The 12,714-nt window shown below is 37.4% G+C and overlaps 1 long non-coding RNA gene and 1 pseudogene across 3 annotated transcripts; one reads left to right on the top strand and one right to left on the bottom strand.

The window, feature by feature from the left end:
- Positions 1-862: 862 nt before the first annotated feature.
- LOC111320517 (uncharacterized) lies at positions 863-7,698 on the bottom strand (annotated as a pseudogene). Its single transcript, XR_015989905.1, has 2 exons — positions 7,562-7,698; positions 863-3,528 (listed from the first exon to the last, which is right to left on the bottom strand). The product of XR_015989905.1 is annotated as an uncharacterized LOC111320517 (transcript).
- Positions 7,699-8,008: 310 nt separating this feature from the next.
- On the top strand, positions 8,009-11,546 carry LOC148727062 (uncharacterized). Of its 2 annotated transcripts, XR_015989907.1 has the most exons (4): positions 8,009-8,976; positions 9,496-9,676; positions 10,118-10,185; positions 10,863-11,546. It is a non-coding gene; the product is annotated as an uncharacterized LOC148727062 (long non-coding RNA). The 2 variants fall into 2 exon arrangements; XR_015989906.1 differs by lacking the exon at positions 9,496-9,676.
- The last annotated feature ends 1,168 nt before the right edge of the window (positions 11,547-12,714 follow it).

A 12,714-nucleotide genomic window follows, 5' to 3' on the forward strand; every position in this document is an offset into this window, starting at 1 on the left:
CAGAACCTGCCTTGTTCTTCAGCTGTTGTGGTAAAGATAACAAGAAACTGGGTACAGTATTTCTGCAAAAATCAAGAAGACCCACATCAAAACAATATCAAGCTGACAAGTGATGAGAATAAAGAAAAATCTTACTTAATTAAGGGAATTATTAGTTGATCCAATACCAAATTCTCAGAACTAAGATCATAAGAATTGTTTGACAGACAGCAAGGAGAATTCCTCATGAGACCTTGGGATTGAAAGGGTTAGGTTCACCATCAAATGTTGATATTTATTATCAAGAGGCAACTTAAAACAAATGTCCACAAACCTTTCACTTCCAAAGATAAACAGAATTAAAATCCTATTGCAATAACACTTTACACCTTGATACCAGTATGCAAATTCTCTCTACTGTTCTCTTCACATTTCTTAAAGTGCTGATCGACAAGGAGAATTCGTTTACCAATCAAGAGGTTCTTTATTGGTGATCATTATCTTTATTCTCCTAACATTAATGTTTGATTCGGGGCTAATTTTGTAAGGAGAAATTAGATGCTAGTTTCTATTGGAAGTCAAAGGGTTAAAGACTCGTACAGAAAAGCACTGAGAACTAAGAAAATTATCAACTAGTTTGTAGGGGATATTGCTTTGATACAATACCAATTTCTCAGGATTGACTAAGAAAAAAACAAATTGTCATCCACAAGGAGAATTAGCTCTATGGAAATAGGAGAATGCATTTTAAGTATACAGGCCAAATATAGCAACTTTTACCAGATTCAGATCTTTGAGGTTCCCATAAAAGTAGATTAAATCTCCCTGTTTGGTCAAGAAAATCACACCATCAAGAATGGACGAACAAACAGATGTTCTGTGGATGTATATCACGTATAAATGAGAAATGAAACAATGTTCAGTATTCATGGATGGTGCTCTGGTTTAAATCTGATCCTTAGAGAGGGACTTCTATGGATCAACACAACTGTGCCACCAAGACTTGGAGTTAAACTATGTTCAGGAGCATTTTTCAACACCAATCCAGACTAGACACCATTAACTTGTGCTACAAAACAGTATTTCATGTATCTCTATTGGATGAGAACCTGTGAAAAACCCGTGAACAACGTGTGAAATATCATCTGACACAGAAACACCCTGTGAAAAAACTGTGAATTTTGCAAGGGCTAAATTTTGGTGAAAAATCACAAAATTTAGAACCTGTAAAAAAACCTGTAAATTTTAAGAACTGTGAAAAAACATGTGAGCAAAATATGAAGAACTTTTGCTTTTAAAACCTGTAAAATAACCTCTGAAGAAATTTCACTGAAAACATGCTTAAAAAAACCTGTGAAAAAACATGTGAGTTGCCAAATTGTAGATTTGGCTATCCAGACCAATCTAAGAAATTGCAGGATTTGGTTAAATCTTGCAATTCTTTGATTAACCAGGCCAATCGTCTCATTTGTGCGGACATTGCCAAATGATACACATTGAAATCCGCAGACCCAATTGGCGGGCCCAATCTTGAAATTATTTGTTTTGCTTTGATACGTTGTTTTTGACAAATTGAAATTGGTTTTCATGTATTGGTCTTGTGAATTTCATCATATATAACATTGTCAAAGAAGCTGGGGATCCACTTGCCTTGTGGATCTGCAGACTATTTTGACAATTGTCAATAACAGGACACATTGAAAACTCACAATTTTGTTTTTAATGACAACAAATTGACAAATTGTCTGCTCTTGCTCATTTATATGTCACATAAATTATAAGTTCACTTGTCAGCTGTCTGCTTACAGACAATCAAAATTAGGCAATGAGCATGCAATAATTTCTGTGGTTATCATTAAATCTTACTTTGCTCATAATGGGATTTAATAGGGTATATAGGGTAAAATTAAATGAAAATCCAAAGAATTTTTAGATCCTGTAAACCACAAGTTTTTCCATGATTTTTTCCCTATGATTATGATAAAAATATCAAAATAAGACAAAAAATGTTGATCATTGACTCTTATGGATATGGTGGTTCTGAAAAGAGCCGGGTAGCTCTGAAAAGAACCATTTTATTTATTAGTACATCACTCTCACTCATCATCATCAATCCATTTTTTATCCGGGTTTATCTCCCGCCCCGTAAATGGGGGTGGCCAGATTTACCCCATTTTAGCAGCAATCTTTTAAACTCCCCTTCTCTATTCCACCCGATTCAGGGTGTCCTTTTTCTCGAAACTAATGCTCTTGCTCTCCTTCTCCACTTGCATGTTTCACGTCTTCCTTGGTCGTCTCAACAGGGTCTGAAATTAACTTTTTTAGGCAGGCACCAACTGGCGACTGGAATTTTTTTTTCAGTCGCCATATGGAAAAATGTGGTCGCTAAAAAGTGACAATAAAAGTTTTCCTTTGCAGTGAAACACAAGCCATACGTTTAATCAATTTGGCTGGAAATCAAACTTATTGTTTGTATAATTATCATGGCATGAAATAGTTAATCACCCGCTGGTGACCGGTTGTGAAATTCTGGTCGCCAGTGTAAAGTTTTTAGTTGCATTGGCGACCAGGAAAGCGCAATTTCGGACCCTACTTTGCTTCCTCTTGCTGTTCAATTCAAACTCCAATGCATTTCTCAGAACATCCCCATCATCCATCCTCAACACATGCCCGTACCATCGCACAGCATTTGCCTTTGACTCTCACTGTCGGTCTCAAATTTGATTGCAAACTCCTTGACACCTTCTGCCCCTCCCAAACTAAGTCATCTTCACTGCCATCGAGTGCACCCGAAATCTCACAGAAGTGGAGTGGTTTGGCAACCAAACTGGCTGGAATCTCATGAAAAAAATGGAGTAGTAAACATTAAATGAAATTAAGAAACCACAGTTTGGCCGCATCAGAAGCTGTGACAAGTGGTTTGGAGAGCTTGCTGACTTCAACAATACTTCTTCCAGCAACAGTTGTGGTTGGAACATACCACAGCTTGCTCCTTGCATCTTGCTGAGGTCTGCCATAAAGGTTGACAACAGCAAAGTTATGGCATTGGCAAGCAGAGGTATGCTGGAAGAAGTGTTGTACTCTTCCAAAGGATGTGTGGTGGTGCCTACAACTTCCAAAGAAACAAAAGATGACTTAATTTGTGTACGCTCCTTCCCACTTCTCAACCTCCAGCTCTTCTGCTCTCAATACCCAGGAAGCTCCCTTGCTTGCAATATGAACGAGGTGATACTTCTTGACACAAGCATCACCCCCTTGCAACATTTGGGCTTCTTCAGGAGAGGTGGTGGGATTCTGGTTGCCAGGAACACATGGGTGGAAAGGCAGACAACTTCCTAGCAAGTCTGGCACGGTGTTTTTCAGCCTCATACATTGCTTCCAAGCGAGCAAATCTGGGGTACTTGGAACGGTATAGAGCCATTAATTCAGCCAGGTCGCCAAAAGTCAAAGAGTGGGTTTGCCCTTTGTCTCTTCTGACAATGCACATATCAGTGGTTGCAATGATGTCTTCTCCAGATGTAATCGCAGCATTATCATCGATCATGGCATCTGAATATGAAGGTATGAAGAGAGACATGTAAGTGCATTGTGGTATATTTTCCAATACAATCCAATACAACTGAATATCATGTTTGCATTTTGTGATTGTCTGCATATTGCATCCTGTGTCATGTTCTCAGTTACATCAGCAGTGCCATAATTGAGAGCCATATTTTCTTCACCACCCATACATTCACTCCCTTCTTCTGCCCCATCGTCATCACCCATACTTTCACACACTCCTTCCGTACCATTGTCATCGTCATCACCCATACTTTCACACATGCTCCTTCTGCCCCATCATTGCCATCCACACTAGTGGGCATGAGTTCTGCACGTACACAAAACAGTACTAATCCATGCATTGGGCACAGAGGGTATGTGAATGTGCCTGTGGAATCCTTTACACCTGCAGACATCTTTAAACCTGTAACTGTCACAAGCAAGCGGATTCGCAAAGCGAAAAAAACTGTTGATTTATAAGTTTAAAATGCCACATGATGCAATTAACTCCTAAGATTCAAAGATATAGTATCTGGAACTGCCGAGAAGCTGAAGAAAAAAAACTTAATGTGTGTTAATGTATTTTTGCTTTCATGTTGGTGTAAAACTAAATCCATATGTTGCCCAGGCCAATTACCAAATGTGGCCGTTACACGAAATATTTACAGATTTAGATTTAAATTTAGATTTTGACTAAAGTTTGAAAAAAGTAATTATGTTTCCTTCTAATATATATACTTAATATATATACTTAGACTTCATTCACAACACTGAGAAAATATCAGGACCCAAACGATCCATTACGATCACCAATCACTTCACTTGCACCTCCGCCAATGTAATCTATTGCATAACTTGCACTTATTGCAAAAAGATATACATCAGCGAAACAGGCAGAAGACTAGGTGACCGATTCTGAGAACACCTTCGTGACGTGGAAAGGGGACAGGGACACATCGTGGACAGGGATACCGTGGAAAGGGACACATTGTGGACAGGGACACATCGAAACCAGTCGCTAGACATTTTAATTTACCTAATCATTCTAAGCAACATATGGCAATCTGCAGTCTTTCCTTACACTTAGGTAGCACGGAAAGCCGTAAAACTCTTGAACAAAGGCTCATCTTTCAAACTGTCAGTCTAAATCCCACAGGTATCAACGAACGCTTTTCATTCCACTAATTCATTCGTGTTTTCCGCGTTGCCATGTTCCCACCAATAACGTAGCTCCATTTTTTGCCTTTAAAAGCACACACAACTCACAATTCCTCTATTCGCTCTGACGAAGGGCTAATGCTCGAAACGTCAGCTTTTGTAATCGTTACGGTGGCCAATTTATCATTTCAACTTTGTTGATATCTCCAAATTATTTTGTCACCCCCACCGACGCAGCCCCAAACAGTTTTTTTAGAAACTATCAGCCTTTATTCATTAACATATATACTGGCTTTATCATTATGTCACCAGGTAGCTTATAAATTTAAAGAACTATTTGTTATAAGTGGTGTGTTTCGATAGAGCTACAGAGGGAGTACATACAGAGGTAGCTTTTAGAGCAATTGCAAATGTAACTGACAGTATTTTCTGTAAACTAAGCCAATTTCATGTACATCCATCATGATATTTAGTAAAATGTGTCCAACTTGGCCTTTTTTGATGTCAGTTCTATTAAATTTTAACATTAAATGATGCTTGATGTTTTGGTCAAATTATTGTAAATTAACAAGTTATGAAGATTTACTTCAAAGGATTCAATATGATGCCAATATTGTGCATGTGGTGGCACTGCAGTGGCTTGAGTGCACTCTCTCGATGAGAGCTAGTGAAGTAGTTGAAAGACATGGAAAGTTTGACTGGTATAGAAAGAATTTAAAAGGAAGAACAAGATCTTACAAAGGTAAGATTAATGTGATGATATAAAGACAATTAGTTGAGTACATGTATATCTTCCAAAATATGACTAACCAATCCATAATACACAATTTAAGGTCTGCTAGTCTAGCTATATATAGATGATACAGATAGAATGTATATCATCAAACTCATCATGTGTGGATCGATCAGTAAATATAAGGTAAGGGTGATTATTTTGTAACCTGTAGCAGTTAAAAAAAGAATCATGTGCATACAATGTATACAAGAATCGTGGAGTCAGGTCATCTGAGACAGTGAATATGGTGACTGTGGTACTAAGAGCTGGAAACAAACTTATAATCAATGATATTTTTGAAGTTTATTTTAAAACATATGTCCATGTGGTACTTATCTTGCTAATGTGATAGGTGAACATTTTGTTATTGGCATTACAAAATATTTCAAACCTCATCAACTTTAACTAATATGAGTTACTTTTTGCACCATGCAAAAAGTAACTTTTTCAGATATCTTTAAAACTAATTAATACGTCTTTGGGATGGTGAAAAAGCTCCTAATTTGTCTTAAACACTTTTAAAGATTCTGCACATCTCACAAGCTGTCCTTGTGAAATTAAAAGGCTGGGAAATGTGTGCGCTGTTAGTACCTCTTGTGGTCTCATACAAAGCCATAGAAAACTTTCCTACGGCTTTGTATCAGGGCTTTTATCTGGAGTATATCTGGTAGTACTCTAGGTTACCTCATTATGTTTACCGTGAGATGTCATAGTCTTGCCAGTTTTTGACAGAAAGGTTGTTTACCTAAAAGTAAACCAGAACAGCAACATCATGAGACCCATGCAGGTCTCAATTGTCAAAAGAAGGAATGTTACTTATCAATGACAGGTCATTGCTTGTCAAACTTTGCCAATGAATTAACAAACACAATGTAATCAGTTAAAGGATTGTGAAAAGTGCCATATATCTGTTCACACTGGTTTTGAGATTTAGACCCCGTGAAAAAGCTCCTGAACAAGATTCTTCTTCACAGGTTTTATTTCACAGGTTATTTCACAGGTTGTGACCATGTGAAAAGCCCCTGTTCAGAGGTTTTGAGATTTTAGACCCTGTGAAAAAACATGTGAAAAAGCTCCAGAAAAAGACTCTTTTTCACAGGTTTTTTCACAGGTTTTATTTCACAGTTTTTTCACAGGTTTTTTCACAGGTTTTTGACCCTGTGAAAAGTGCCCTGTTCATAGGTTTTCAAAATTTCACACCCTGTGAAAAACCTGTGAAAAACCTTTGAAAAAAACACGCGAAAAATAGTATTTCACAGGTTTTTCAGAGAAAAATTCATAGGTTTTTCAGAGGTTCTCGTCTAATAATGTATCAAGATTTTAAAAGGGAATTTAGTTCAACATGTATCACATATTAATTTTGGGCTTTATTGCACATCAAGTACAAATGCTCTTGCCACCTTCATATAGTGTCTTGTCTGGATTGCTGATCCTAGCAGTATGTGGGATGACTGTCATTATTTATATGATGAAGCTATTTATGGCCAAGGTCTGTTTTCCGATCCGTCAAGCTCTGATCCATTACCCGAAAAAATAGATGAGGTCAGAACTCTTCTTCGGCAGTGTAACCGGGTTCATTGAATATAAACGTTTAAGGTGAAACGAGAAAGCGTCTTCACTGGAGCACCTACAAAATTACAGTTTTCTATTTTTTGACAGCATGCCTTCTGCTATCCCACAATGTTTAACAAAACAATTGGTGAAAACGTGTAACGCAACGAGTTACGCGTGACAGAACAGTCTGCTTGCAAAACATGCAGTTCCTTAAATGCAAATCAGAAATAGCTAAAGCACTGCTGACACAACAGTTTGGTTATGGTGCCTATTAATACTCTCCGCTCTGACGAAGGGCTAGCGCTCGAAACGTCAGCTCTTAAACTCTTTATGTGGCCACTTTACATTATCAACTTGGTTGATAAAACCAAATTACCAATTAATACTCTGTTTCGTAGCATCTAAAACAAAGTTGTGGGGGGTTCAATTGAGAGAAGCTGATTAAGCTCTGAAGCGAGGTCTTGAAAGTTGTTTCATTCGCGTTGCCAGAACTGTGTATCGTTGGAAAAATATTGTAAACAGCGAACTTACAAAACAATATGAAACAAATACCTGAGACGAACTCACTCCAGGCCTCCCCTGATTGCATCTGTTAACCTCTTCTTTCTTGGCCTTACGTACCCTTCCCTTAGTTCATCTGAAGCACTCAACGCTTAATCTAAGTCAATATTTTAGGTAGCAGAACAAACATCAGTCTGCTAGAAGAGGAAAACTCAAGGTTATGTAGTTATCGACAGGCATTCCTATTATATTAGTTACCAGTCTCTTTCAGAATTTCATTGGTTCGCAGCTTCTCGTAGCCGAAAAGGAGCCGAAAGCAGCCAAAAGAAGGTCGGAAAAATAAGTACTATTTGAAGATTTTATGATCATAATGGTGCATCATTTAAAAGGCTTCAAAAATAGTTTTTGTTTGTTTATTATCAAATTCATATTTCAAAGTATCACATCACCTACTGTGGCGTCGGAAATTTATCAGAGGAATTCATTAGCGGAATTTCCCTTTCAGGGGTGCATGTATCCGATCAATGACCATCACGCCACAAGAACAATAGATTATAGATGTTTCTTTAGTCGGTGCGTAACTTGCGTCGCTTTCCTAACACTGAGATCAAGTTTTAAGATGAATTCGAGCAGTAATCGCGGATTTCGTGTATATATATATATATATATTTAATTCACAGTAGTCAGCCTCTTTGTGCACCGGCAAGACTTCTGACATTTTAGCTTGAATTTCAAGATAGGTAAATAGCAGTTTTCCATCTACTTAACAAGACCAACCGCCATATCGATGAAGGTCTGCGATAAATGTTTGATACCCAAACAGCATCTTTCATAACATAAAAAGAAACACGATCGGTACATCTTGCTGTTTTCTGATCGATGTTCCTTCATGGGTGTGAGATAAATTTTGTCTTCGAATCCAAAGTCACAACAGAAAAAGGGAGAAGAAATATTTTAAACAAATATCATGACAATCACTCATTACGGAAACAATAAATTTTTTAAACTTTTCGCGTGGTTACTGAAATATCTTTCAAACTTTCAGAAAGAATGGGTAAAACTAAGAAAAGCACATTACGAGATTTTCCCAAAGTCTTAAACTCCCAAGAATTTGTTGTATTTGTTATACGTCATCGCTTCCAATTTCTTGGATTACGACGTACTGTGCAACACGAGAGTTTCACTTGAGATCGGGAATTATGTAATAACACATAATTTTTTAAATAGTTTAGAATCGAAGGGAAATTTCCCTTGCATTGCAAGCTCAAGTGCATCTGACCTATGACCATCACGCCATATTTGTTTCCAAAAACAATAGTTTGACTGCTTCGATGCATAAGTTAATCTGAGTTGCGCTTCTAACACTGATGGCCGTTTTGGAAGTTTTGGAAGGCGAACATGGATGTATCTACCGAAATTTTTTTAGATGACGTTGTTTTCGTGCAGATGTGAGGTCTACAGCTGAGGTGAGTGGTATTTTTGTGTTTCATTCGGCAAATTAGCTCTAATTTGCCGTAGCTTCAATAATGCTCTGAGGCGTAAATCCAAATTACTAACGTTTCATTCAAGGAAAGTGCATTTTTTCGTTTACTAAATTATAGATTATAAATGTTTTGGTAAGTTTCGGAAATTTTTTTTCATTCTCGTCAGTGTAGGATGAGGTGGAAATTGATAAACCGCGGAGTGAAAACTTACCCGTAGCGTAAATTTTGTTGTTTACCAAATTTAAATGCCTCGGCTCAATCCCGAGTTAGAAATTTAACGATGATTTATAGTACAACACTTTTGTGGGTAAGTGTATTTATATGAGCCTCAACAAAGAGAGTTCATCACTCAATCTACACGGCATGTAAATGAGAGAGAGCAGAAAGCTATGCGTCAACAGTTGTGTTCTTATAAATGTGTAACGAAATTTAAAGTATACACATCTATGTTTTAGATTGTATCATCATCATCATCATCATCATGTTTATTTGTTCAAGCAGGTTGAATTTATTGGCAACTGTATAAGCTGATGTGGACCTGCTGTTTTCCCACCCAACCCATCCCAGGGGAGGACATCCAGCACACAGTAATCTCGTGCGTGGGAAATTAACATCTCTTACCCCTTACCCTTTAAGAGACGGGACCTCCGGCTTTACGTCCTATCCGAGAAGACGAAATAATGTGAGTGAAGTGTCTTGCTTAAGGACTCAATGTTAAGCCCCAGCCAGGACTTGAACCCGGGCCGTTCAACCCAGAGTCCAGCGCACTGACCACTGGACTACTCACGCCTCACTATCGATCCCAAGAGAGGTGACAAACTAAATTGGGATGTCGTCTTTAACCTTAGTTAACAATGACTGATTTGCCAGCCTGTGACGAATAACACAGACATTTTCAATCATAAATGAACATGGCAAATAGGAATCTGACCATTACCTTTTCTTAACTATGATTTTTACTTAAATTCTTATACAACTTCCACATTCATCAGGGTATGTTGTCCAACTTGTGAAATTAAAGCCATCTAAGTTATGGTAGAATTTAATGCCAAGTAATGTAAACTGTTGCCTGAGACTTCTTTTCTAATTTCATGTTCACAGTGTATTTTTTTTAAATCCATAGGGACAAGATAGCTCAACAGCACAGCTATTCTGCAGTCAAACATAATCTTTGACTCGCTTATGATGAAGGTGAGGAATTAGTAAATAAGTGTTAATTACCAGTAACAAATTTGCTCTCAATCTGAAACTTTCGGTGGTAAAAATGAAGGACAACAATCACTTTCAAGTGACTTATTACCTTTTTTAAATGACCTGACTAAATCATTTAAGGGAATAAAATTAGGTAAGAATGCTTCATCAAAATACTTTATAAATGTACTGTAATCATCTTCCAGGATTGTAGCAATTTCAGAGCAACTTTTTTCTTGTGAAGAGTACTTGTTACCTCATCTGATAACTCATAGTCATTAGCATTGGGAAGCCAGTTATTCTGCATTAAGAAGGTTGCATCCCATACTTTTGTATCAGACTGTATTTGCCTAGTGGCCTTCAGGACAAGAACTTGTATTTTTGCTAGGTGGTTCTCATACCTGTTGGCACAATATCTGGATTTGGGGTTGCGGTTTAGGTTGTTGTGTAATTTTTCAGGCTGTATGACTTCAGGTGTTCCACTTTGGGGAATTTTTTACCCTCCTTTTTGCTTCATCAATGGTTTCAAAACATTCTACCATTCTTTGCCTTTTCCTGGTTGCAAAATATGTTCGTTGAGCCAGGTGAAGGTTGACCTAATTTTTTTTCAGGAATTTTCTAAACTTTTTTTTTTTAATTTTCGCTCTTCTTTACAGATTTTTTTTTTGCCTCAACAGGTGAAACTTTCTTTGTCAACCCAGCCTCGAAAACCATGGACATGACTTCTCTAAAGGACTTTCCCAGTTGCTCCTTACATTCAGAGTCGAATTCCTTATATATCACTGACCCTACGTTTTTCACTTCTTTTTGTGTTGGTTTGAAGATTTTTTTTCCTGAAAGCTCTTTGGCTTGACGTTTTACTTCTGTGAATGCCTCCCTTCTGCTCGCCACACAACCTGTGCTTTTTTTGAAGAGTCTACTCTCTGCTGGTGTTGTCAAGAGACAGCATTTGCATTCTATTTGGTGCAGAGATTTTTTACCCTGGGCAGTTTTCTGCCAGCTTTCCATAGAATATGCATTTAGATACCGTTGCTTTTTTTCTGGTGGTGACCACTATGAAATTTGGTTATCAATGGCTGTATATTTCTTGAAATAAAGACCTATTGATGTAATTATACTTTTGTAATTGTGCTTTATTTTTCTACCTGTAAGTATTTAGTGACCTTCAAAAGATTTATGGAAAGAAACCCTTACTTTTGCTCACATGTAAATGGGGAAATTCTTTGAAATTTTCCATTTAGAGCTGATATCTCTCTTCCAATTGCTGGCTTTTATACGCCTTTTCTGATTCCTTGTCCTTTCTTGAAAATTTTTTTTGGGCAAGGGACTTAGTATTCCATAAATAAACATGAGCGAATCAATCCCTAGTCAATCCCGATGTCAATTTTCCTTTTTTTTTTATTTTATTTTTCACTCAATATTTTTTTTTGCCTTTTTTTTTTGTTATTTTGTACGACATGAAATTGGACAGACGCCTCCAACTGAGCGGGCAAGAAATCAGTGCAAAGTGCACATGCAAATTATCTCTCCATCAAGATGGGGTGGGAGGGGAGAATTTGAAGTTTGAATAACCTTGTTTTTCACCCTTTTCTTGCTGCCAGGCCAGTTGAAATCCCTGTTCATTTCTTACCAACAGATTTTCATAAGACCTAAGAGCGGGGTTATAACTTTTAAACACATGGAGCACTAATACTAGCAGTTATTTCTCCCTTCCACCTCCCACCTCCTGAGGCTCAATTTTGTTCCATGTTGTGGGTTGATTTTGCTGTCAAGTGAAGAGAAAAATTTAAGCTGTTGTATATATGACTTCATGGGAAACAACAACCCATGCAGTGAGTCCCACAGTACATCTCTTAATTTATTTTAGCATCTTTTAATTTCTTTCGGTCACGGACGTGGAAATTGCGAAAAAAGCAACAAACAATTTGAAGTAATATTCTTGAAGCATTTCAGTATCTTACAATTACAGGAGATGAAAACATACAATACTAGAACAGTAAATAATAATTCGTTCGTTTTTTGGCTTGCTAAGCCAGCAGATTTACTGTCCCATCAGATATTTGTCCGGTGATCGACCTGACGACTATAACCACCATATTTGATTTGCGCCTTCTTGGTCAGCGGTATAATGTGGTAGTCAAGTCTTGTTCATGTATTATGTTCGAAAAGAAACAAAATGGCTACTCCTTTCGTAGTTTAAAAAGGGGTAGTCAGAATGCTATCGCCGGTGCCGAATTTTCCATTTCAAGCAGTTATTTTTAGCGAAATGGAAGAAGGTTTTGATAAACTTTATCTTCTCGTTTGGAATGAAGTGCCGAGTAGAGTTGATAACAATCTAAAGACCATTAAGTTGAGAAAAGTTCCTTCTCAGCTCCTAAAAATCTCTAATCTCTTTTTTAAGGAACGAAGGAAATTCATTCCAAACGTAGTTGGCTAGCATTTTTTATTGAGTATTTTTCTCATTCATTGATCAGTAACGAGTGTGTGTAAATCTTACCAGTTCCGATAAAAACCGATTGAGTAGCGTTT

This window comes from Stylophora pistillata, chromosome 7 (assembly GCF_964205215.1).
Source record: "Stylophora pistillata chromosome 7, jaStyPist1.2, whole genome shotgun sequence".
NCBI lineage: Eukaryota > Metazoa > Cnidaria > Anthozoa > Scleractinia > Pocilloporidae > Stylophora > Stylophora pistillata.